Raw genomic sequence first — 22,641 nt, 5'->3', positions numbered from 1 at the left:
CCTCCAGGGCAGTCTGCGCACACTCCCGGTCTCGGGGGAGCTGTGCAAGGACCTCCACTAGGCCTAGTGGGGTCGTGGTGTCCAGCAGGCTCCTGACCAACGGGTCGGTGCTGCTCTGCTCTTCTTCCAGCAGGCTCCTGGCCAGCGGGCCGGTGCTGCTCTGCTCTCTGGACATCTCCGGGTGAGCTTCTCTGCTACTCCTCTCCAGACTTCCTGCCTCCGGGTGCGCTCGCTCCAGACTGCTCCAGGCGGCACCCATCTTCGTTCTTTTCTTTCGTCTCCTCCCACTTCGAGGGCGGTCCCGGGGCAACTCGGTGACTGTCAGCTCCAGGGGTAGTTCTTTCACGCTGACAGACACCTCCAGCATCACAGTCTCTGTTGGTGGGGGCGGTTTCCACTTTTGGCGCCATTTTCTGTCCTGGCCCACGATGGGAGGTGGCCTCTTGCCCTCCTTTGGCACGCCCATAATGGCGTCCGCTGCTCTTCCAAGGCGGGAAATCTGCGGTTTTGGCGGGAAGCGTCGCCCAGTGGCGGGAAACTCTGCAGATGGCGGGAACAAGTTGGAAATGGCGGACAATCGGCGGGAAACGACTGGTGATGGAGTCCGATGGCGTGGACCCTCCGGAACCGGCGGGAGACTTCTTTCTGAAGTAAACTTGCACTTTTCTTCAGGCACGCAGTACCCGGGTGCTGCGGGCACGTAATCCTGCCGACTACGCCAAAGTTGACGCGCCCCCTGGGACATATTCCTATTTGAGGGGAATACCCGGCACCGGATCAGATGGGGGGTTGTAGTCTCCGAGCGGCTGTGACCCGGCCCGTGCCCAGGGCGTCAAGCTCAGTGTTATGTGGCAGTCCTACAGATGTTATTAAGAGTTCTTTTGTGTCGACTACGCCACCCGTTGTGATGCGGTCACTGTGGCCGCCGCTGCAGCAGGGTCCGCTGAGGCTGATGGTGGATGCGCAGCTTGGTGGGATAACCCCCAACGGGAGGGGTATAGCCTCAGAGGGGACAGGCGCAGAGGATGGGGTTTGTGGTGGTGTAGTGCAGACGGCAGTGAAGACAGAGTCGGGTTGTGCAGTTAAGGGTGTTTACTTACTGCAGATGTTGTACTGGTCACTCCAGCTGCTAGTGACCACCCGAGCCGTGCTGCGTCCACCAGGTCCTGGATCCAGCCAACCCCCAAACAAGTCCGGAGCGTGGCCCTGAGCTCTCTTTCTGTCCCGTTCTCTGGCCGTCCCCACCAGTAATCCACCTAGGTCCAGCTCCCTCGGGCCTTCTGTTGGGACACCCTTGGCCCTGGGTTCCCTGACCCTTCATGTGGTGTGCCTTCGGGGTGGATGTGATGGGTGACCGTGGCAGACGCTGCCCACGGTCTCCGGTCTCTGGCTGGGGAATGTTTTTACCCCCACCAGCTTGGGTTCCGGTACCCTGATGCCGACTCTTCACCCGGTGCTTTTAGTTGGGATCTCAGAGTCCTTCTCTTCTGTGCTCTGGGTCTCTCTCTTTTCTCCTCTCTCACTCTGGGTCTTTGTCTTTCTTCTCTCCTCTGCTCCTGACTTGTTCTCTGCAGCTGACTGACTCTCTGCATCTGATCCTCTGCATCTGACTTGTTCTCTGCAGCTGACTGACTCTCTGCATCTGATCCTCTGCATCTGACCCTGTTCTTAGTTGGTGCCCACCTTATATACACCCTCTATGTGTGAGCTCAGGTGACCAGCACCCAATGAGCTCCTAACTTTACCCAGGCTGCTCCCCCTATCTGCCCCTACACTACTTGGGATGTACCACCTCCCTCCCACTCCAGCCAGGAACAGACTCGGTCGTACCTGCACATTTCTAAGTGGGAGTACCGTCGGTCTGTTCCCCGGAAATGGGATGTGTGTAGTGCATGCAGCCTACCGAGCTCAGTTCCACTCTCCATCCTTGCCCGGGAGTGGAATATCACACCTCTGGGTTGAGGTGCAATACTCCTGTAGCAGCCGAATCCTCAGGGTGCTACACGTGTCATAATAGGCTCTGAGCCTTTATATACCTGTGCACAGCAGCAGCCACCTTCAGTCTGCTGCTGGACAGCCAGCAGCAGCAGCAGCAGCAGGAGAGGTATGTAATCAGGAGCCCTCCTGCTAAGGGTAGACAGCTGCTCGTTCCACCCCACCCCCCGCCTTAATTGGTTCTCCTCCCTTCCAACGGTGTTGAGGCGGGTGGGAACAGCAGGGGGTGAAGGTGCTGTGTTTAAAGAGGTGGAGTTATGCAGATCTAAAACGCGTGGATTGCAGCAGCAGCAAGCCGAAAAGTGCAGGCATGTAAGGGATCTAGAGGTTGACAACATGTCTTCTTAACGGGAGTCCAGGAGCTCATCTCCACAAATGGACTTTTCAGGATCCTTGGGTGGCTCCGTAGTTTGAAACCAATTCTGGTTATCGCTTCTCGGCCTTTTGGCTAAGATCAAGTGTAGTATCTGTTCTTATCAGTTTAATATCTGATACGTCCCCTATCTGGGGACCATATATTAAATGGATTTTTAGAACAGGGAGATGGAAAAAGAGCTTGCTCTGTCCACTCCACGCATTGACCTGGTATTGCAGTATCTCCAGGACCGGTGCACCCCTTCTTTAATGCAGTTTCTAAAATCAGAAAGAATTGAATTCAATGTTTTTTGTTCATTTTGCTTGTTTGTCGGATTTTGGGATGGACTCTTTGGCTTTGCTTTTCTTCTCCTCATTGGATTTTTCATGTTCAAAGTTGCAGAAGCCAGATTACAAGCTCATTTTGGTTCAACTTCAGCAACTGTGCATTGCATTGCCATGTAATGTGATGCAATGCTATCTTTCTAGCTCTCCCTTTTTACTTCCTTTTGGATAAACAGACATATTAGGCAAGCATTTTGGAGCTTTCACCTAAATAACTACAGGTGGTGAGATAAGCTGCACAATATAATTGACCTTTCAGTATATTGTTGCACACACACCATCTATTTAGCAAATGCCCTTGTTATCAACAGCAGCCTTTTAAACTCACCTGAGCTAACAGGTATGTGCGCTGGTTACTCTGCTGCGCTTAAAATTTCTTTTTTGGTTTGCTACAATGCCTTTTCTGAAACGTTGTCTCCTTCTGCTGGAACACTGACTTCTTTCATTTAATGCCTGCAGACTATAAAAGAGAACCCAACCCAAAAAGTTTGGTTGATTAGTCTGTGGCATTCTGTTAAACTGTTGCTTATGGCGGTCTCTGTGAGCTTCTCAGCGACATTCAGCCAGCCAGGTATCCTGCCTGCAGTAGATGGAATGTGGCAATGGAACGCTGGCTGCGCGTGTCATAATAGGCTCTGAGCCTTTATATACCTGTGCACAGCAGCAGCCACCTTCAGTCTGCTGCTGGACAGCCAGCAGCAGCAGCAGCAGGAGAGGTATGTAATCAGGAGCCCTCCTGCTAAGGGTAGACAGCTGCTCGTTCCACCCCACCCCCCGCCTTAATTGGTTCTCCTCCCTTCCAACGGTGTTGAGGCGGGTGGGAACAGCAGGGGGTGAAGGTGCTGTGTTTAAAGAGGTGGAGTTATGCAGATCTAAAACGCGTGGATTGCAGCAGCAGCAAGCCGAAAAGTGCAGGCATGTAAGGGATCTAGAGGTTGACAACATGTCTTCTTAACGGGAGTCCAGGAGCTCATCTCCACAAATGGACTTTTCAGGATCCTTGGGTGGCTCCGTAGTTTGAAACCAATTCTGGTTATCGCTTCTCGGCCTTTTGGCTAAGATCAAGTGTAGTATCTGTTCTTATCAGTTTAATATCTGATACGTCCCCTATCTGGGGACCATATATTAAATGGATTTTTAGAACAGGGAGATGGAAAAAGAGCTTGCTCTGTCCACTCCACGCATTGACCTGGTATTGCAGTATCTCCAGGACCGGTGCACCCCTTCTTTAATGCAGTTTCTAAAATCAGAAAGAATTGAATTCAATGTTTTTTGTTCATTTTGCTTGTTTGTCGGATTTTGGGATGGACTCTTTGGCTTTGCTTTTCTTCTCCTCATTGGATTTTTCATGTTCAAAGTTGCAGAAGCCAGATTACAAGCTCATTTTGGTTCAACTTCAGCAACTGTGCATTGCATTGCCATGTAATGTGATGCAATGCTATCTTTCTAGCTCTCCCTTTTTACTTCCTTTTGGATAAACAGACATATTAGGCAAGCATTTTGGAGCTTTCACCTAAATAACTACAGGTGGTGAGATAAGCTGCACAATATAATTGACCTTTCAGTATATTGTTGCACACACACCATCTATTTAGCAAATGCCCTTGTTATCAACAGCAGCCTTTTAAACTCACCTGAGCTAACAGGTATGTGCGCTGGTTACTCTGCTGCGCTTAAAATTTCTTTTTTGGTTTGCTACAATGCCTTTTCTGAAACGTTGTCTCCTTCTGCTGGAACACTGACTTCTTTCATTTAATGCCTGCAGACTATAAAAGAGAACCCAACCCAAAAAGTTTGGTTGATTAGTCTGTGGCATTCTGTTAAACTGTTGCTTATGGCGGTCTCTGTGAGCTTCTCAGCGACATTCAGCCAGCCAGGTATCCTGCCTGCAGTAGATGGAATGTGGCAATGGAACGCTGGCTGCGCGTGTCATAATAGGCTCTGAGCCTTTATATACCTGTGCACAGCAGCAGCCACCTTCAGTCTGCTGCTGGACAGCCAGCAGCAGCAGCAGCAGGAGAGGTATGTAATCAGGAGCCCTCCTGCTAAGGGTAGACAGCTGCTCGTTCCACCCCACCCCCCGCCTTAATTGGTTCTCCTCCCTTCCAACGGTGTTGAGGCGGGTGGGAACAGCAGGGGGTGAAGGTGCTGTGTTTAAAGAGGTGGAGTTATGCAGATCTAAAACGCGTGGATTGCAGCAGCAGCAAGCCGAAAAGTGCAGGCATGTAAGGGATCTAGAGGTTGACAACATGTCTTCTTAACGGGAGTCCAGGAGCTCATCTCCACAAATGGACTTTTCAGGATCCTTGGGTGGCTCCGTAGTTTGAAACCAATTCTGGTTATCGCTTCTCGGCCTTTTGGCTAAGATCAAGTGTAGTATCTTTCGAAAAGGCGGTTTTGGATGTTGGCCGCCCTAGTAGATTGATACATTATGCACACTGGGGTTTAGGCGCTTGTTAGTACGCCAGGTGGCTAATATAGTCATCTGGTGGAAAGCATGGCCCCCCAGGATCGACGCCATTGGGCCGGGGAAGATCGAAAGCCCGAAGTGTGAAGTGCCCCAGGAGTGGTGACCCTGGGGTGCCTTAACTCACTGGGATTGGGAACCCCACTTGAGTTTATGGCACATTTGCACAAGCACTTCAAATTTTCTTTCTTCGCACACACCCTTATTCCGGGCCTTCTGGCCTTAGGATGGGGAATTTTTCAATTCCCGGTCGAAGGTCCGGGCAGTATTATACTGTGAAACCTTCACTATTTATTTAATTTCTTTGTCACTGTGTGTCCACTTATTCACGTGTGTCACGTCCTACTAGGATTTTGTCGGGATGCGGTTCCCTTACGGGTTCCTCTCTTGGCAGGTCTAGGGGGGGAGTGTGTGGCCATCAGGTTCCGCTCCCCCCTGAACCCCCCTGGCTCTCCTCTTTCGGGAGGAGAGCGTTGTTGGCTCCCCTCTTCCGGGAGGGGAGCACAGTCTTTGGCTCCCAGTGCCTTGCTCGGGTGAGAACTCAGGCAGGTGCTGGGGGTAAGATTGGGTCGCCTCTGGCTTCGGCTGGAGGTGGCTTTTTGTCCCTGTTCCTCGCTGTGGCCTTTTGGCTCGGAGGGACGGGGAATGGTTTGGGGGACCCTTCTCCTTTTGGAGAGGGTTTCAAGAAGACCAGCATCCTAGTGCACTTTTTTTGTGGCACTTGTCACTTTTTTAAGCGCACTCGGTTTTTGTACACGAATTCGGGCTTTCAATAAAAAAAAAAAAAAATCTGTTCTTATCAGTTTAATATCTGATACGTCCCCTATCTGGGGACCATATATTAAATGGATTTTTAGAACAGGGAGATGGAAAAAGAGCTTGCTCTGTCCACTCCACGCATTGACCTGGTATTGCAGTATCTCCAGGACCGGTGCACCCCTTCTTTAATGCAGTTTCTAAAATCAGAAAGAATTGAATTCAATGTTTTTTGTTCATTTTGCTTGTTTGTCGGATTTTGGGATGGACTCTTTGGCTTTGCTTTTCTTCTCCTCATTGGATTTTTCATGTTCAAAGTTGCAGAAGCCAGATTACAAGCTCATTTTGGTTCAACTTCAGCAACTGTGCATTGCATTGCCATGTAATGTGATGCAATGCTATCTTTCTAGCTCTCCCTTTTTACTTCCTTTTGGATAAACAGACATATTAGGCAAGCATTTTGGAGCTTTCACCTAAATAACTACAGGTGGTGAGATAAGCTGCACAATATAATTGACCTTTCAGTATATTGTTGCACACACACCATCTATTTAGCAAATGCCCTTGTTATCAACAGCAGCCTTTTAAACTCACCTGAGCTAACAGGTATGTGCGCTGGTTACTCTGCTGCGCTTAAAATTTCTTTTTTGGTTTGCTACAATGCCTTTTCTGAAACGTTGTCTCCTTCTGCTGGAACACTGACTTCTTTCATTTAATGCCTGCAGACTATAAAAGAGAACCCAACCCAAAAAGTTTGGTTGATTAGTCTGTGGCATTCTGTTAAACTGTTGCTTATGGCGGTCTCTGTGAGCTTCTCAGCGACATTCAGCCAGTCAGGTATCCTGCCTGCAGTAGATGGAATGTGGCAATGGAACGCTGGCTGCGCGTGTCATAATAGGCTCTGAGCCTTTATATACCTGTGCACAGCAGCAGCCACCTTCAGTCTGCTGCTGGACAGCCAGCAGCAGCAGCAGCAGGAGAGGTATGTAATCAGGAGCCCTCCTGCTAAGGGTAGACAGCTGCTCGTTCCACCCCACCCCCCGCCTTAATTGGTTCTCCTCCCTTCCAACGGTGTTGAGGCGGGTGGGAACAGCAGGGGGTGAAGGTGCTGTGTTTAAAGAGGTGGAGTTATGCAGATCTAAAACGCGTGGATTGCAGCAGCAGCAAGCCGAAAAGTGCAGGCATGTAAGGGATCTAGAGGTTGACAACATGTCTTCTTAACGGGAGTCCAGGAGCTCATCTCCACAAATGGACTTTTCAGGATCCTTGGGTGGCTCCGTAGTTTGAAACCAATTCTGGTTATCGCTTCTCGGCCTTTTGGCTAAGATCAAGTGTAGTATCTGTTCTTATCAGTTTAATATCTGATACGTCCCCTATCTGGGGACCATATATTAAATGGATTTTTAGAACAGGGAGATGGAAAAAGAGCTTGCTCTGTCCACTCCACGCATTGACCTGGTATTGCAGTATCTCCAGGACCGGTGCACCCCTTCTTTAATGCAGTTTCTAAAATCAGAAAGAATTGAATTCAATGTTTTTTGTTCATTTTGCTTGTTTGTCGGATTTTGGGATGGACTCTTTGGCTTTGCTTTTCTTCTCCTCATTGGATTTTTCATGTTCAAAGTTGCAGAAGCCAGATTACAAGCTCATTTTGGTTCAACTTCAGCAACTGTGCATTGCATTGCCATGTAATGTGATGCAATGCTATCTTTCTAGCTCTCCCTTTTTACTTCCTTTTGGATAAACAGACATATTAGGCAAGCATTTTGGAGCTTTCACCTAAATAACTACAGGTGGTGAGATAAGCTGCACAATATAATTGACCTTTCAGTATATTGTTGCACACACACCATCTATTTAGCAAATGCACTTGTTATCAACAGCAGCCTTTTAAACTCACCTGAGCTAACAGGTATGTGCGCTGGTTACTCTGCTGCGCTTAAAATTTCTTTTTTGGTTTGCTACAATGCCTTTTCTGAAACGTTGTCTCCTTCTGCTGGAACACTGACTTCTTTCATTTAATGCCTGCAGACTATAAAAGAGAACCCAACCCAAAAAGTTTGGTTGATTAGTCTGTGGCATTCTGTTAAACTGTTGCTTATGGCGGTCTCTGTGAGCTTCTCAGCGACATTCAGCCAGCCAGGTATCCTGCCTGCAGTAGATGGAATGTGGCAATGGAACGCTGGCTGCGCGTGTCATAATAGGCTCTGAGCCTTTATATACCTGTGCACAGCAGCAGCCACCTTCAGTCTGCTGCTGGACAGCCAGCAGCAGCAGCAGCAGGAGAGGTATGTAATCAGGAGCCCTCCTGCTAAGGGTAGACAGCTGCTCGTTCCACCCCACCCCCCGCCTTAATTGGTTCTCCTCCCTTCCAACGGTGTTGAGGCGGGTGGGAACAGCAGGGGGTGAAGGTGCTGTGTTTAAAGAGGTGGAGTTATGCAGATCTAAAACGCGTGGATTGCAGCAGCAGCAAGCCGAAAAGTGCAGGCATGTAAGGGATCTAGAGGTTGACAACATGTCTTCTTAACGGGAGTCCAGGAGCTCATCTCCACAAATGGACTTTTCAGGATCCTTGGGTGGCTCCGTAGTTTGAAACCAATTCTGGTTATCGCTTCTCGGCCTTTTGGCTAAGATCAAGTGTAGTATCTGTTCTTATCAGTTTAATATCTGATACGTCCCCTATCTGGGGACCATATATTAAATGGATTTTTAGAACAGGGAGATGGAAAAAGAGCTTGCTCTGTCCACTCCACGCATTGACCTGGTATTGCAGTATCTCCAGGACCGGTGCACCCCTTCTTTAATGCAGTTTCTAAAATCAGAAAGAATTGAATTCAATGTTTTTTGTTCATTTTGCTTGTTTGTCGGATTTTGGGATGGACTCTTTGGCTTTGCTTTTCTTCTCCTCATTGGATTTTTCATGTTCAAAGTTGCAGAAGCCAGATTACAAGCTCATTTTGGTTCAACTTCAGCAACTGTGCATTGCATTGCCATGTAATGTGATGCAATGCTATCTTTCTAGCTCTCCCTTTTTACTTCCTTTTGGATAAACAGACATATTAGGCAAGCATTTTGGAGCTTTCACCTAAATAACTACAGGTGGTGAGATAAGCTGCACAATATAATTGACCTTTCAGTATATTGTTGCACACACACCATCTATTTAGCAAATGCCCTTGTTATCAACAGCAGCCTTTTAAACTCACCTGAGCTAACAGGTATGTGCGCTGGTTACTCTGCTGCGCTTAAAATTTCTTTTTTGGTTTGCTACAATGCCTTTTCTGAAACGTTGTCTCCTTCTGCTGGAACACTGACTTCTTTCATTTAATGCCTGCAGACTATAAAAGAGAACCCAACCCAAAAAGTTTGGTTGATTAGTCTGTGGCATTCTGTTAAACTGTTGCTTATGGCGGTCTCTGTGAGCTTCTCAGCGACATTCAGCCAGCCAGGTATCCTGCCTGCAGTAGATGGAATGTGGCAATGGAACGCTGGCTGCGCGTGTCATAATAGGCTCTGAGCCTTTATATACCTGTGCACAGCAGCAGCCACCTTCAGTCTGCTGCTGGACAGCCAGCAGCAGCAGCAGCAGCAGGAGAGGTATGTAATCAGGAGCCCTCCTGCTAAGGGTAGACAGCTGCTCGTTCCACCCCACCCCCCGCCTTAATTGGTTCTCCTCCCTTCCAACGGTGTTGAGGCGGGTGGGAACAGCAGGGGGTGAAGGTGCTGTGTTTAAAGAGGTGGAGTTATGCAGATCTAAAACGCGTGGATTGCAGCAGCAGCAAGCCGAAAAGTGCAGGCATGTAAGGGATCTAGAGGTTGACAACATGTCTTCTTAACGGGAGTCCAGGAGCTCATCTCCACAAATGGACTTTTCAGGATCCTTGGGTGGCTCCGTAGTTTGAAACCAATTCTGGTTATCGCTTCTCGGCCTTTTGGCTAAGATCAAGTGTAGTATCTTTTCTTATCAGTTTAATATCTGATACGTCCCCTATCTGGGGACCATATATTAAATGGATTTTTAGAACAGGGAGATGGAAAAAGAGCTTGCTCTGTCCACTCCACGCATTGACCTGGTATTGCAGTATCTCCAGGACCGGTGCACCCCTTCTTTAATGCAGTTTCTAAAATCAGAAAGAATTGAATTCAATGTTTTTTGTTCATTTTGCTTGTTTGTCGGATTTTGGGATGTACTCTTTGGCTTTGCTTTTCTTCTCCTCATTGGATTTTTCATGTTCAAAGTTGCAGAAGCCAGATTACAAGCTCATTTTGGTTCAACTTCAGCAACTGTGCATTGCATTGCCATGTAATGTGATGCAATGCTATCTTTCTAGCTCTCCCTTTTTACTTCCTTTTGGATAAACAGACATATTAGGCAAGCATTTTGGAGCTTTCACCTAAATAACTACAGGTGGTGAGATAAGCTGCACAATATAATTGACCTTTCAGTATATTGTTGCACACACACCATCTATTTAGCAAATGCCCTTGTTATCAACAGCAGCCTTTTAAACTCACCTGAGCTAACAGGTATGTGCGCTGGTTACTCTGCTGCGCTTAAAATTTCTTTTTTGGTTTGCTACAATGCCTTTTCTGAAACGTTGTCTCCTTCTGCTGGAACACTGACTTCTTTCATTTAATGCCTGCAGACTATAAAAGAGAACCCAACCCAAAAAGTTTGGTTGATTAGTCTGTGGCATTCTGTTAAACTGTTGCTTATGGCGGTCTCTGTGAGCTTCTCAGCGACATTCAGCCAGCCAGGTATCCTGCCTGCAGTAGATGGAATGTGGCAATGGAACGCTGGCTGCGCGTGTCATAATAGGCTCTGAGCCTTTATATACCTGTGCACAGCAGCAGCCACCTTCAGTCTGCTGCTGGACAGCCAGCAGCAGCAGCAGCAGCAGGAGAGGTATGTAATCAGGAGCCCTCCTGCTAAGGGTAGACAGCTGCTCGTTCCACCCCACCCCCCGCCTTAATTGGTTCTCCTCCCTTCCAACGGTGTTGAGGCGGGTGGGAACAGCAGGGGGTGAAGGTGCTGTGTTTAAAGAGGTGGAGTTATGCAGATCTAAAACGCGTGGATTGCAGCAGCAGCAAGCCGAAAAGTGCAGGCATGTAAGGGATCTAGAGGTTGACAACATGTCTTCTTAACGGGAGTCCAGGAGCTCATCTCCACAAATGGACTTTTCAGGATCCTTGGGTGGCTCCGTAGTTTGAAACCAATTCTGGTTATCGCTTCTCGGCCTTTTGGCTAAGATCAAGTGTAGTATCTGTTCTTATCAGTTTAATATCTGATACGTCCCCTATCTGGGGACCATATATTAAATGGATTTTTAGAACAGGGAGATGGAAAAAGAGCTTGCTCTGTCCACTCCACGCATTGACCTGGTATTGCAGTATCTCCAGGACCGGTGCACCCCTTCTTTAATGCAGTTTCTAAAATCAGAAAGAATTGAATTCAATGTTTTTTGTTCATTTTGCTTGTTTGTCGGATTTTGGGATGTACTCTTTGGCTTTGCTTTTCTTCTCCTCATTGGATTTTTCATGTTCAAAGTTGCAGAAGCCAGATTACAAGCTCATTTTGGTTCAACTTCAGCAACTGTGCATTGCATTGCCATGTAATGTGATGCAATGCTATCTTTCTAGCTCTCCCTTTTTACTTCCTTTTGGATAAACAGACATATTAGGCAAGCATTTTGGAGCTTTCACCTAAATAACTACAGGTGGTGAGATAAGCTGCACAATATAATTGACCTTTCAGTATATTGTTGCACACACACCATCTATTTAGCAAATGCCCTTGTTATCAACAGCAGCCTTTTAAACTCACCTGAGCTAACAGGTATGTGCGCTGGTTACTCTGCTGCGCTTAAAATTTCTTTTTTGGTTTGCTACAATGCCTTTTCTGAAACGTCTCCTTCTGCTGGAACACTGACTTCTTTCATTTAATGCCTGCAGACTATAAAAGAGAACCCAACCCAAAAAGTTTGGTTGATTAGTCTGTGGCATTCTGTTAAACTGTTGCTTATGGCGGTCTCTGTGAGCTTCTCAGCGACATTCAGCCAGCCAGGTATCCTGCCTGCAGTAGATGGAATGTGGCAATGGAACGCTGGCTGCGCGTGTCATAATAGGCTCTGAGCCTTTATATACCTGTGCACAGCAGCAGCCACCTTCAGTCTGCTGCTGGACAGCCAGCAGCAGCAGCAGCAGCAGGAGAGGTATGTAATCAGGAGCCCTCCTGCTAAGGGTAGACAGCTGCTCGTTCCACCCCACCCCCCGCCTTAATTGGTTCTCCTCCCTTCCAACGGTGTTGAGGCGGGTGGGAACAGCAGGGGGTGAAGGTGCTGTGTTTAAAGAGGTGGAGTTATGCAGATCTAAAACGCGTGGATTGCAGCAGCAGCAAGCCGAAAAGTGCAGGCATGTAAGGGATCTAGAGGTTGACAACATGTCTTCTTAACGGGAGTCCAGGAGCTCATCTCCACAAATGGACTTTTCAGGATCCTTGGGTGGCTCCGTAGTTTGAAACCAATTCTGGTTATCGCTTCTCGGCCTTTTGGCTAAGATCAAGTGTAGTATCTTTTGAAAAGGCGGTTTTGGATGTTGGCCGCCCTAGTAGATTGATACATTATGCACACTGGGGTTTAGGCGCTTGTTAGTACGCCAGGTGGCTAATATAGTCATCTGGTGGAAAGCATGGCCCCCCAGGATCGACGCCATTGGGCCGGGGAAGATCGAAAGCCCGAAGTGTGAAGTGCCCCAGGAGTGGTGACCCTGGGGTGCCTTAACTCACTGGGATTGGGAACCCCACTTGAGTTTATGGCACATTTGCACAAGCACTTCAAATTTTCTTTCTTCGCACACACCCTTATTCCGGGCCTTCTGGCCTTAGGATGGGGAATTTTTCAATTCCCGGTCGAAGGTCCGGGCAGTATTATACTGTGAAACCTTCACTATTTATTTAATTTCTTTGTCACTGTGTGTCCACTTATTCACGTGTGTCACGTCCTACTAGGATTTTGTCGGGATGCGGTTCCCTTACGGGTTCCTCTCTTGGCAGGTCTAGGGGGGGAGTGTGTGGCCATCAGGTTCCGCTCCCCCCTGAACCCCTCTGGCTCTCCTCTTTCGGGAGGAGAGCGTTGTTGGCTCCCCTCTTCCGGGAGGGGAGCACAGTCTTTGGCTCCCAGTGCCTTTGCCTTGCTCGGGTGAGAACTCGGGCAGGTGCTGGGGGTAAGATTGGGTCGCCTCTGGCTTCGGCTGGAGGTGGCTTTTTGTCCCTGTTCCTCGCTGTGGCCTTTTGGCTCGGAGGGACGGGGAATGGTTTGGGGGACCCTTCTCCTTTTGGAGAGGGTTTCAAGAAGACCAGCATCCTAGTGCACTTTTTTTGTGGCACTTGTCACTTTTTTAAGCGCACTCGGGTTTTGTACACGAATTCGGGCTAAAAAAAAAAAAAAAAAAAAAAAAAAAAAAAAAAAAAAAAAAAAAAGTCTGTTCTTATCAGTTTAATATCTGATACGTCCCCTATCTGGGGACCATATATTAAATGGATTTTTAGAACAGGGAGATGGAAAAAGAGCTTGCTCTGTCCACTCCACGCATTGACCTGGTATTGCAGTATCTCCAGGACCGGTGCACCCCTTCTTTAATGCAGTTTCTAAAATCAGAAAGAATTGAATTCAATGTTTTTTGTTCATTTTGCTTGTTTGTCGGATTTTGGGATGGACTCTTTGGCTTTGCTTTTCTTCTCCTCATTGGATTTTTCATGTTCAAAGTTGCAGAAGCCAGATTACAAGCTCATTTTGGTTCAACTTCAGCAACTGTGCATTGCATTGCCATGTAATGTGATGCAATGCTATCTTTCTAGCTCTCCCTTTTTACTTCCTTTTGGATAAACAGACATATTAGGCAAGCATTTTGGAGCTTTCACCTAAATAACTACAGGTGGTGAGATAAGCTGCACAATATAATTGACCTTTCAGTATATTGTTGCACACACACCATCTATTTAGCAAATGCCCTTGTTATCAACAGCAGCCTTTTAAACTCACCTGAGCTAACAGGTATGTGCGCTGGTTACTCTGCTGCGCTTAAAATTTCTTTTTTGGTTTGCTACAATGCCTTTTCTGAAACGTTGTCTCCTTCTGCTGGAACACTGACTTCTTTCATTTAATGCCTGCAGACTATAAAAGAGAACCCAACCCAAAAAGTTTGGTTGATTAGTCTGTGGCATTCTGTTAAACTGTTGCTTATGGCGGTCTCTGTGAGCTTCTCAGCGACATTCAGCCAGCCAGGTATCCTGCCTGCAGTAGATGGAATGTGGCAATGGAACGCTGGCTGCGCGTGTCATAATAGGCTCTGAGCCTTTATATACCTGTGCACAGCAGCAGCCACCTTCAGTCTGCTGCTGGACAGCCAGCAGCAGCAGCAGCAGGAGAGGTATGTAATCAGGAGCCCTCCTGCTAAGGGTAGACAGCTGCTCGTTCCACCCCACCCCCCGCCTTAATTGGTTCTCCTCCCTTCCAACGGTGTTGAGGCGGGTGGGAACAGCAGGGGGTGAAGGTGCTGTGTTTAAAGAGGTGGAGTTATGCAGATCTAAAACGCGTGGATTGCAGCAGCAGCAAGCCGAAAAGTGCAGGCATGTAAGGGATCTAGAGGTTGACAACATGTCTTCTTAACGGGAGTCCAGGAGCTCATCTCCACAAATGGACTTTTCAGGATCCTTGGGTGGCTCCGTAGTTTGAAACCAATTCTGGTTATCGCTTCTCGGCCTTTTGGCTAAGATCAAGTGTAGTATCTGTTCTTATCAGTTTAATATCTGATACGTCCCCTATCTGGGGACCATATATGAAATGGATTTTTAGAACAGGGAGATGGAAAAAGAGCTTGCTCTGTCCACTCCACGCATTGACCTGGTATTGCAGTATCTCCAGGACCGGTGCACCCCTTCTTTAATGCAGTTTCTAAAATCAGAAAGAATTGAATTCAATGTTTTTTGTTCATTTTGCTTGTTTGTCGGATTTTGGGATGGACTCTTTGGCTTTGCTTTTCTTCTCCTCATTGGATTTTTCATGTTCAAAGTTGCAGAAGCCAGATTACAAGCTCATTTTGGTTCAACTTCAGCAACTGTGCATTGCATTGCCATGTAATGTGATGCAATGCTATCTTTCTAGCTCTCCCTTTTTACTTCCTTTTGGATAAACAGACATATTAGGCAAGCATTTTGGAGCTTTCACCTAAATAACTACAGGTGGTGAGATAAGCTGCACAATATAATTGACCTTTCAGTATATTGTTGCACACACACCATCTATTTAGCAAATGCCCTTGTTATCAACAGCAGCCTTTTAAACTCACCTGAGCTAACAGGTATGTGCGCTGGTTACTCTGCTGCGCTTAAAATTTCTTTTTTGGTTTGCTACAATGCCTTTTCTGAAACGTTGTCTCCTTCTGCTGGAACACTGACTTCTTTCATTTAATGCCTGCAGACTATAAAAGAGAACCCAACCCAAAAAGTTTGGTTGATTAGTCTGTGGCATTCTGTTAAACTGTTGCTTATGGCGGTCTCTGTGAGCTTCTCAGCGACATTCAGCCAGCCAGGTATCCTGCCTGCAGTAGATGGAATGTGGCAATGGAACGCTGGCTGCGCGTGTCATAATAGGCTCTGAGCCTTTATATACCTGTGCACAGCAGCAGCCACCTTCAGTCTGCTGCTGGACAGCCAGCAGCAGCAGCAGCAGCAGGAGAGGTATGTAATCAGGAGCCCTCCTGCTAAGGGTAGACAGCTGCTCGTTCCACCCCACCCCCCGCCTTAATTGGTTCTCCTCCCTTCCAACGGTGTTGAGGCGGGTGGGAACAGCAGGGGGTGAAGGTGCTGTGTTTAAAGAGGTGGAGTTATGCAGATCTAAAACGCGTGGATTGCAGCAGCAGCAAGCCGAAAAGTGCAGGCATGTAAGGGATCTAGAGGTTGACAACATGTCTTCTTAACGGGAGTCCAGGAGCTCATCTCCACAAATGGACTTTTCAGGATCCTTGGGTGGCTCCGTAGTTTGAAACCAATTCTGGTTATCGCTTCTCGGCCTTTTGGCTAAGATCAAGTGTAGTATCTGTTCTTATCAGTTTAATATCTGATACGTCCCCTATCTGGGGACCATATATTAAATGGATTTTTAGAACAGGGAGATGGAAAAAGAGCTTGCTCTGTCCACTCCACGCATTGACCTGGTATTGCAGTATCTCCAGGACCGGTGCACCCCTTCTTTAATGCAGTTTCTAAAATCAGAAAGAATTGAATTCAATGTTTTTTGTTCATTTTGCTTGTTTGTCGGATTTTGGGATGGACTCTTTGGCTTTGCTTTTCTTCTCCTCATTGGATTTTTCATGTTCAAAGTTGCAGAAGCCAGATTACAAGCTCATTTTGGTTCAACTTCAGCAACTGTGCATTGCATTGCCATGTAATGTGATGCAATGCTATCTTTCTAGCTCTCCCTTTTTACTTCCTTTTGGATAAACAGACATATTAGGCAAGCATTTTGGAGCTTTCACCTAAATAACTACAGGTGGTGAGATAAGCTGCACAATATAATTGACCTTTCAGTATATTGTTGCACACACACCATCTATTTAGCAAATGCCCTTGTTATCAACAGCAGCCTTTTAAACTCACCTGAGCTAACAGGTATGTGCGCTGGTTACTCTGCTGCGCTTAAAATTTCTTTTTTGGTTTGCTACAATGCCTTTTCTGAAACGTTGTCTCCTTCTGCTGGAACACTGACTTCTTTCATTTAATGCCTGCAGACTATAAAAGAGAACCCAACCCAAAAAGTTTGGTTGATTAGTCTGTGGCATTCTGTTAAACTGTTGCTTATGGCGGTCTCTGTGAGCTTCTCAGCGACATTCAGCCAGCCAGGTATCCTGCCTGCAGTAGATGGAATGTGGCAATGGAACGCTGGCTGCGCGTGTCATAATAGGCTCTGAGCCTTTATATACCTGTGCACAGCAGCAGCCACCTTCAGTCTGCTGCTGGACAGCCAGCAGCAGCAGCAGCAGCAGGAGAGGTATGTAATCAGGAGCCCTCCTGCTAAGGGTAGACAGCTGCTCGTTCCACCCCACCCCCCGCCTTAATTGGTTCTCCTCCCTTCCAACGGTGTTGAGGCGGGTGGGAACAGCAGGGGGTGAAGGTGCTGTGTTTAAAGAGGTGGAGTTATGCAGATCTAAAACGCGTGGATTGCAGCAGCAGCAAGCCGAAAAGTGCAGGCATGTAAGGGATCTAGAGGTTGACAACATGTCTTCTTAACGGGAGTCCAGGAGCTCATCTCCACAAATGGACTTTTCAGGATCCTTGGGTGGCTCCGTAGTTTGAAACCAATTCTGGTTATCGCTTCTCGGCCTTTTGGCTAAGATCAAGTGTAGTATCTGTTCTTATCAGTTTAATATCTGATACGTCCCCTATCTGGGGACCATATATTAAATGGATTTTTAGAACAGGGAGATGGAAAAAGAGCTTGCTCTGTCCACTCCACGCATTGACCTGGTATTGCAGTATCTCCAGGACCGGTGCACCCCTTCTTTAATGCAGTTTCTAAAATCAGAAAGAATTGAATTCAATGTTTTTTGTTCATTTTGCTTGTTTGTCGGATTTTGGGATGGACTCTTTGGCTTTGCTTTTCTTCTCCTCATTGGATTTTTCATGTTCAAAGTTGCAGAAGCCAGATTACAAGCTCATTTTGGTTCAACTTCAGCAACTGTGCATTGCATTGCCATGTAATGTGATGCAATGCTATCTTTCTAGCTCTCCCTTTTTACTTCCTTTTGGATAAACAGACATATTAGGCAAGCATTTTGGAGCTTTCACCTAAATAACTACAGGTGGTGAGATAAGCTGCACAATATAATTGACCTTTCAGTATATTGTTGCACACACACCATCTATTTAGCAAATGCCCTTGTTATCAACAGCAGCCTTTTAAACTCACCTGAGCTAACAGGTATGTGCGCTGGTTACTCTGCTGCGCTTAAAATTTCTTTTTTGGTTTGCTACAATGCCTTTTCTGAAACGTTGTCTCCTTCTGCTGGAACACTGACTTCTTTCATTTAATGCCTGCAGACTATAAAAGAGAACCCAACCCAAAAAGTTTGGTTGATTAGTCTGTGGCATTCTGTTAAACTGTTGCTTATGGCGGTCTCTGTGAGCTTCTCAGCGACATTCAGCCAGCCAGGTATCCTGCCTGCAGTAGATGGAATGTGGCAATGGAACGCTGGCTGCGCGTGTCATAATAGGCTCTGAGCCTTTATATACCTGTGCACAGCAGCAGCCACCTTCAGTCTGCTGCTGGACAGCCAGCAGCAGCAGCAGCAGCAGGAGAGGTATGTAATCAGGAGCCCTCCTGCTAAGGGTAGACAGCTGCTCGTTCCACCCCACCCCCCGCCTTAATTGGTTCTCCTCCCTTCCAACGGTGTTGAGGCGGGTGGGAACAGCAGGGGGTGAAGGTGCTGTGTTTAAAGAGGTGGAGTTATGCAGATCTAAAACGCGTGGATTGCAGCAGCAGCAAGCCGAAAAGTGCAGGCATGTAAGGGATCTAGAGGTTGACAACATGTCTTCTTAACGGGAGTCCAGGAGCTCATCTCCACAAATGGACTTTTCAGGATCCTTGGGTGGCTCCGTAGTTTGAAACCAATTCTGGTTATCGCTTCTCGGCCTTTTGGCTAAGATCAAGTGTAGTATCTTTTGAAAAGGCGGTTTTGGATGTTGGCCGCCCTAGTAGATTGATACATTATGCACACTGGGGTTTAGGCGCTTGTTAGTACGCCAGGTGGCTAATATAGTCATCTGGTGGAAAGCATGGCCCCCCAGGATCGACGCCATTGGGCCGGGGAAGATCGAAAGCCCGAAGTGTGAAGTGCCCCAGGAGTGGTGACCCTGGGGTGCCTTAACTCACTGGGATTGGGAACCCCACTTGAGTTTATGGCACATTTGCACAAGCACTTCAAATTTTCTTTCTTCGCACACACCCTTATTCCGGGCCTTCTGGCCTTAGGATGGGGAATTTTTCAATTCCCGGTCGAAGGTCCGGGCAGTATTATACTGTGAAACCTTCACTATTTATTTAATTTCTTTGTCACTGTGTGTCCACTTATTCACGTGTGTCACGTCCTACTAGGATTTTGTCGGGATGCGGTTCCCTTACGGGTTCCTCTCTTGGCAGGTCTAGGGGGGGAGTGTGTGGCCATCAGGTTCCGCTCCCCCCTGAACCCCTCTGGCTCTCCTCTTTCGGGAGGAGAGCGTTGTTGGCTCCCCTCTTCCGGGAGGGGAGCACAGTCTTTGGCTCCCAGTGCCTTTGCCTTGCTCGGGTGAGAACTCGGGCAGGTGCTGGGGGTAAGATTGGGTCGCCTCTGGCTTCGGCTGGAGGTGGCTTTTTGTCCCTGTTCCTCGCTGTGGCCTTTTGGCTCGGAGGGACGGGGAATGGTTTGGGGGACCCTTCTCCTTTTGGAGAGGGTTTCAAGAAGACCAGCATCCTAGTGCACTTTTTTTGTGGCACTTGTCACTTTTTTAAGCGCACTCGGGTTTTGTACACGAATTCGGGCTAAAAAAAAAAAAAAAAAAAAAAAAAAAAAAAAAAAAAAAAAAGTCTGTTCTTATCAGTTTAATATCTGATACGTCCCCTATCTGGGGACCATATATTAAATGGATTTTTAGAACAGGGAGATGGAAAAAGAGCTTGCTCTGTCCACTCCACGCATTGACCTGGTATTGCAGTATCTCCAGGACCGGTGCACCCCTTCTTTAATGCAGTTTCTAAAATCAGAAAGAATTGAATTCAATGTTTTTTGTTCATTTTGCTTGTTTGTCGGATTTTGGGATGGACTCTTTGGCTTTGCTTTTCTTCTCCTCATTGGATTTTTCATGTTCAAAGTTGCAGAAGCCAGATTACAAGCTCATTTTGGTTCAACTTCAGCAACTGTGCATTGCATTGCCATGTAATGTGATGCAATGCTATCTTTCTAGCTCTCCCTTTTTACTTCCTTTTGGATAAACAGACATATTAGGCAAGCATTTTGGAGCTTTCACCTAAATAACTACAGGTGGTGAGATAAGCTGCACAATATAATTGACCTTTCAGTATATTGTTGCACACACACCATCTATTTAGCAAATGCCCTTGTTATCAACAGCAGCCTTTTAAACTCACCTGAGCTAACAGGTATGTGCGCTGGTTACTCTGCTGCGCTTAAAATTTCTTTTTTGGTTTGCTACAATGCCTTTTCTGAAACGTTGTCTCCTTCTGCTGGAACACTGACTTCTTTCATTTAATGCCTGCAGACTATAAAAGAGAACCCAACCCAAAAAGTTTGGTTGATTAGTCTGTGGCATTCTGTTAAACTGTTGCTTATGGCGGTCTCTGTGAGCTTCTCAGCGACATTCAGCCAGCCAGGTATCCTGCCTGCAGTAGATGGAATGTGGCAATGGAACGCTGGCTGCGCGTGTCATAATAGGCTCTGAGCCTTTATATACCTGTGCACAGCAGCAGCCACCTTCAGTCTGCTGCTGGACAGCCAGCAGCAGCAGCAGCAGGAGAGGTATGTAATCAGGAGCCCTCCTGCTAAGGGTAGACAGCTGCTCGTTCCACCCCACCCCCCGCCTTAATTGGTTCTCCTCCCTTCCAACGGTGTTGAGGCGGGTGGGAACAGCAGGGGGTGAAGGTGCTGTGTTTAAAGAGGTGGAGTTATGCAGATCTAAAACGCGTGGATTGCAGCAGCAGCAAGCCGAAAAGTGCAGGCATGTAAGGGATCTAGAGGTTGACAACATGTCTTCTTAACGGGAGTCCAGGAGCTCATCTCCACAAATGGACTTTTCAGGATCCTTGGGTGGCTCCGTAGTTTGAAACCAATTCTGGTTATCGCTTCTCGGCCTTTTGGCTAAGATCAAGTGTAGTATCTGTTCTTATCAGTTTAATATCTGATACGTCCCCTATCTGGGGACCATATATGAAATGGATTTTTAGAACAGGGAGATGGAAAAAGAGCTTGCTCTGTCCACTCCACGCATTGACCTGGTATTGCAGTATCTCCAGGACCGGTGCACCCCTTCTTTAATGCAGTTTCTAAAATCAGAAAGAATTGAATTCAATGTTTTTTGTTCATTTTGCTTGTTTGTCGGATTTTGGGATGGACTCTTTGGCTTTGCTTTTCTTCTCCTCATTGGATTTTTCATGTTCAAAGTTGCAGAAGCCAGATTACAAGCTCATTTTGGTTCAACTTCAGCAACTGTGCATTGCATTGCCATGTAATGTGATGCAATGCTATCTTTCTAGCTCTCCCTTTTTACTTCCTTTTGGATAAACAGACATATTAGGCAAGCATTTTGGAGCTTTCACCTAAATAACTACAGGTGGTGAGATAAGCTGCACAATATAATTGACCTTTCAGTATATTGTTGCACACACACCATCTATTTAGCAAATGCCCTTGTTATCAACAGCAGCCTTTTAAACTCACCTGAGCTAACAGGTATGTGCGCTGGTTACTCTGCTGCGCTTAAAATTTCTTTTTTGGTTTGCTACAATGCCTTTTCTGAAACGTTGTCTCCTTCTGCTGGAACACTGACTTCTTTCATTTAATGCCTGCAGACTATAAAAGAGAACCCAACCCAAAAAGTTTGGTTGATTAGTCTGTGGCATTCTGTTAAACTGTTGCTTATGGCGGTCTCTGTGAGCTTCTCAGCGACATTCAGCCAGCCAGGTATCCTGCCTGCAGTAGATGGAATGTGGCAATGGAACGCTGGCTGCGCGTGTCATAATAGGCTCTGAGCCTTTATATACCTGTGCACAGCAGCAGCCACCTTCAGTCTGCTGCTGGACAGCCAGCAGCAGCAGCAGCAGCAGGAGAGGTATGTAATCAGGAGCCCTCCTGCTAAGGGTAGACAGCTGCTCGTTCCACCCCACCCCCCGCCTTAATTGGTTCTCCTCCCTTCCAACGGTGTTGAGGCGGGTGGGAACAGCAGGGGGTGAAGGTGCTGTGTTTAAAGAGGTGGAGTTATGCAGATCTAAAACGCGTGGATTGCAGCAGCAGCAAGCCGAAAAGTGCAGGCATGTAAGGGATCTAGAGGTTGACAACATGTCTTCTTAACGGGAGTCCAGGAGCTCATCTCCACAAATGGACTTTTCAGGATCCTTGGGTGGCTCCGTAGTTTGAAACCAATTCTGGTTATCGCTTCTCGGCCTTTTGGCTAAGATCAAGTGTAGTATCTGTTCTTATCAGTTTAATATCTGATACGTCCCCTATCTGGGGACCATATATTAAATGGATTTTTAGAACAGGGAGATGGAAAAAGAGCTTGCTCTGTCCACTCCACGCATTGACCTGGTATTGCAGTATCTCCAGGACCGGTGCACCCCTTCTTTAATGCAGTTTCTAAAATCAGAAAGAATTGAATTCAATGTTTTTTGTTCATTTTGCTTGTTTGTCGGATTTTGGGATGGACTCTTTGGCTTTGCTTTTCTTCTCCTCATTGGATTTTTCATGTTCAAAGTTGCAGAAGCCAGATTACAAGCTCATTTTGGTTCAACTTCAGCAACTGTGCATTGCATTGCCATGTAATGTGATGCAATGCTATCTTTCTAGCTCTCCCTTTTTACTTCCTTTTGGATAAACAGACATATTAGGCAAGCATTTTGGAGCTTTCACCTAAATAACTACAGGTGGTGAGATAAGCTGCACAATATAATTGACCTTTCAGT

At 46.9% G+C, this 22,641-nt stretch overlaps 11 non-coding genes and 6 pseudogenes across 11 annotated transcripts; all 17 read left to right on the top strand.

The window, feature by feature from the left end:
• The first annotated feature begins 2,423 nt into the window (after nucleotides 1-2,423).
• LOC141179374 (U2 spliceosomal RNA) lies at nucleotides 2,424-2,614 on the top strand. The gene has a single exon (XR_012255396.1). It is a non-coding gene; the product is annotated as a U2 spliceosomal RNA (small nuclear RNA).
• Nucleotides 2,615-3,729: 1,115 nt separating this feature from the next.
• LOC141179373 (U2 spliceosomal RNA) lies at nucleotides 3,730-3,920 on the top strand. The gene has a single exon (XR_012255395.1). It is a non-coding gene; the product is annotated as a U2 spliceosomal RNA (small nuclear RNA).
• Nucleotides 3,921-5,035: 1,115 nt separating this feature from the next.
• LOC141180121 (U2 spliceosomal RNA) lies at nucleotides 5,036-5,127 on the top strand (annotated as a pseudogene).
• A 775-nt stretch (nucleotides 5,128-5,902) lies between these two features.
• Nucleotides 5,903-6,103, top strand: LOC141179813 (U2 spliceosomal RNA; annotated as a pseudogene).
• Nucleotides 6,104-7,218: 1,115 nt separating this feature from the next.
• On the top strand, nucleotides 7,219-7,409 carry LOC141179372 (U2 spliceosomal RNA). Its single transcript, XR_012255394.1, has one exon. It is a non-coding gene; the product is annotated as a U2 spliceosomal RNA (small nuclear RNA).
• A 1,115-nt stretch (nucleotides 7,410-8,524) lies between these two features.
• On the top strand, nucleotides 8,525-8,715 carry LOC141179370 (U2 spliceosomal RNA). Its single transcript, XR_012255392.1, has one exon. It is a non-coding gene; the product is annotated as a U2 spliceosomal RNA (small nuclear RNA).
• A 1,118-nt stretch (nucleotides 8,716-9,833) lies between these two features.
• On the top strand, nucleotides 9,834-10,024 carry LOC141179613 (U2 spliceosomal RNA). Its single transcript, XR_012255611.1, has one exon. It is a non-coding gene; the product is annotated as a U2 spliceosomal RNA (small nuclear RNA).
• A 1,118-nt stretch (nucleotides 10,025-11,142) lies between these two features.
• LOC141179369 (U2 spliceosomal RNA) lies at nucleotides 11,143-11,333 on the top strand. The gene has a single exon (XR_012255391.1). It is a non-coding gene; the product is annotated as a U2 spliceosomal RNA (small nuclear RNA).
• Nucleotides 11,334-12,448: 1,115 nt separating this feature from the next.
• LOC141180055 (U2 spliceosomal RNA) lies at nucleotides 12,449-12,540 on the top strand (annotated as a pseudogene).
• An 841-nt stretch (nucleotides 12,541-13,381) lies between these two features.
• LOC141179974 (U2 spliceosomal RNA) lies at nucleotides 13,382-13,548 on the top strand (annotated as a pseudogene).
• A 1,115-nt stretch (nucleotides 13,549-14,663) lies between these two features.
• LOC141179477 (U2 spliceosomal RNA) lies at nucleotides 14,664-14,854 on the top strand. The gene has a single exon (XR_012255489.1). It is a non-coding gene; the product is annotated as a U2 spliceosomal RNA (small nuclear RNA).
• Nucleotides 14,855-15,972: 1,118 nt separating this feature from the next.
• On the top strand, nucleotides 15,973-16,163 carry LOC141179367 (U2 spliceosomal RNA). Its single transcript, XR_012255390.1, has one exon. It is a non-coding gene; the product is annotated as a U2 spliceosomal RNA (small nuclear RNA).
• A 1,118-nt stretch (nucleotides 16,164-17,281) lies between these two features.
• On the top strand, nucleotides 17,282-17,472 carry LOC141179366 (U2 spliceosomal RNA). Its single transcript, XR_012255389.1, has one exon. It is a non-coding gene; the product is annotated as a U2 spliceosomal RNA (small nuclear RNA).
• Nucleotides 17,473-18,590: 1,118 nt separating this feature from the next.
• LOC141180054 (U2 spliceosomal RNA) lies at nucleotides 18,591-18,682 on the top strand (annotated as a pseudogene).
• A 781-nt stretch (nucleotides 18,683-19,463) lies between these two features.
• LOC141179970 (U2 spliceosomal RNA) lies at nucleotides 19,464-19,686 on the top strand (annotated as a pseudogene).
• Nucleotides 19,687-20,801: 1,115 nt separating this feature from the next.
• LOC141179476 (U2 spliceosomal RNA) lies at nucleotides 20,802-20,992 on the top strand. The gene has a single exon (XR_012255488.1). It is a non-coding gene; the product is annotated as a U2 spliceosomal RNA (small nuclear RNA).
• A 1,118-nt stretch (nucleotides 20,993-22,110) lies between these two features.
• LOC141179365 (U2 spliceosomal RNA) lies at nucleotides 22,111-22,301 on the top strand. Its single transcript, XR_012255388.1, has one exon. It is a non-coding gene; the product is annotated as a U2 spliceosomal RNA (small nuclear RNA).
• The last annotated feature ends 340 nt before the right edge of the window (nucleotides 22,302-22,641 follow it).

This window comes from Phyllobates terribilis, unplaced genomic scaffold (assembly GCF_046119375.1).
Source record: "Phyllobates terribilis strain yellow unplaced genomic scaffold, ASM4611937v1 Scaffold_30__1_contigs__length_15301838, whole genome shotgun sequence".
Taxonomy (NCBI): domain Eukaryota; kingdom Metazoa; phylum Chordata; class Amphibia; order Anura; family Dendrobatidae; genus Phyllobates; species Phyllobates terribilis.
This window is presented reverse-complemented; position numbering and strand designations above follow the sequence as displayed.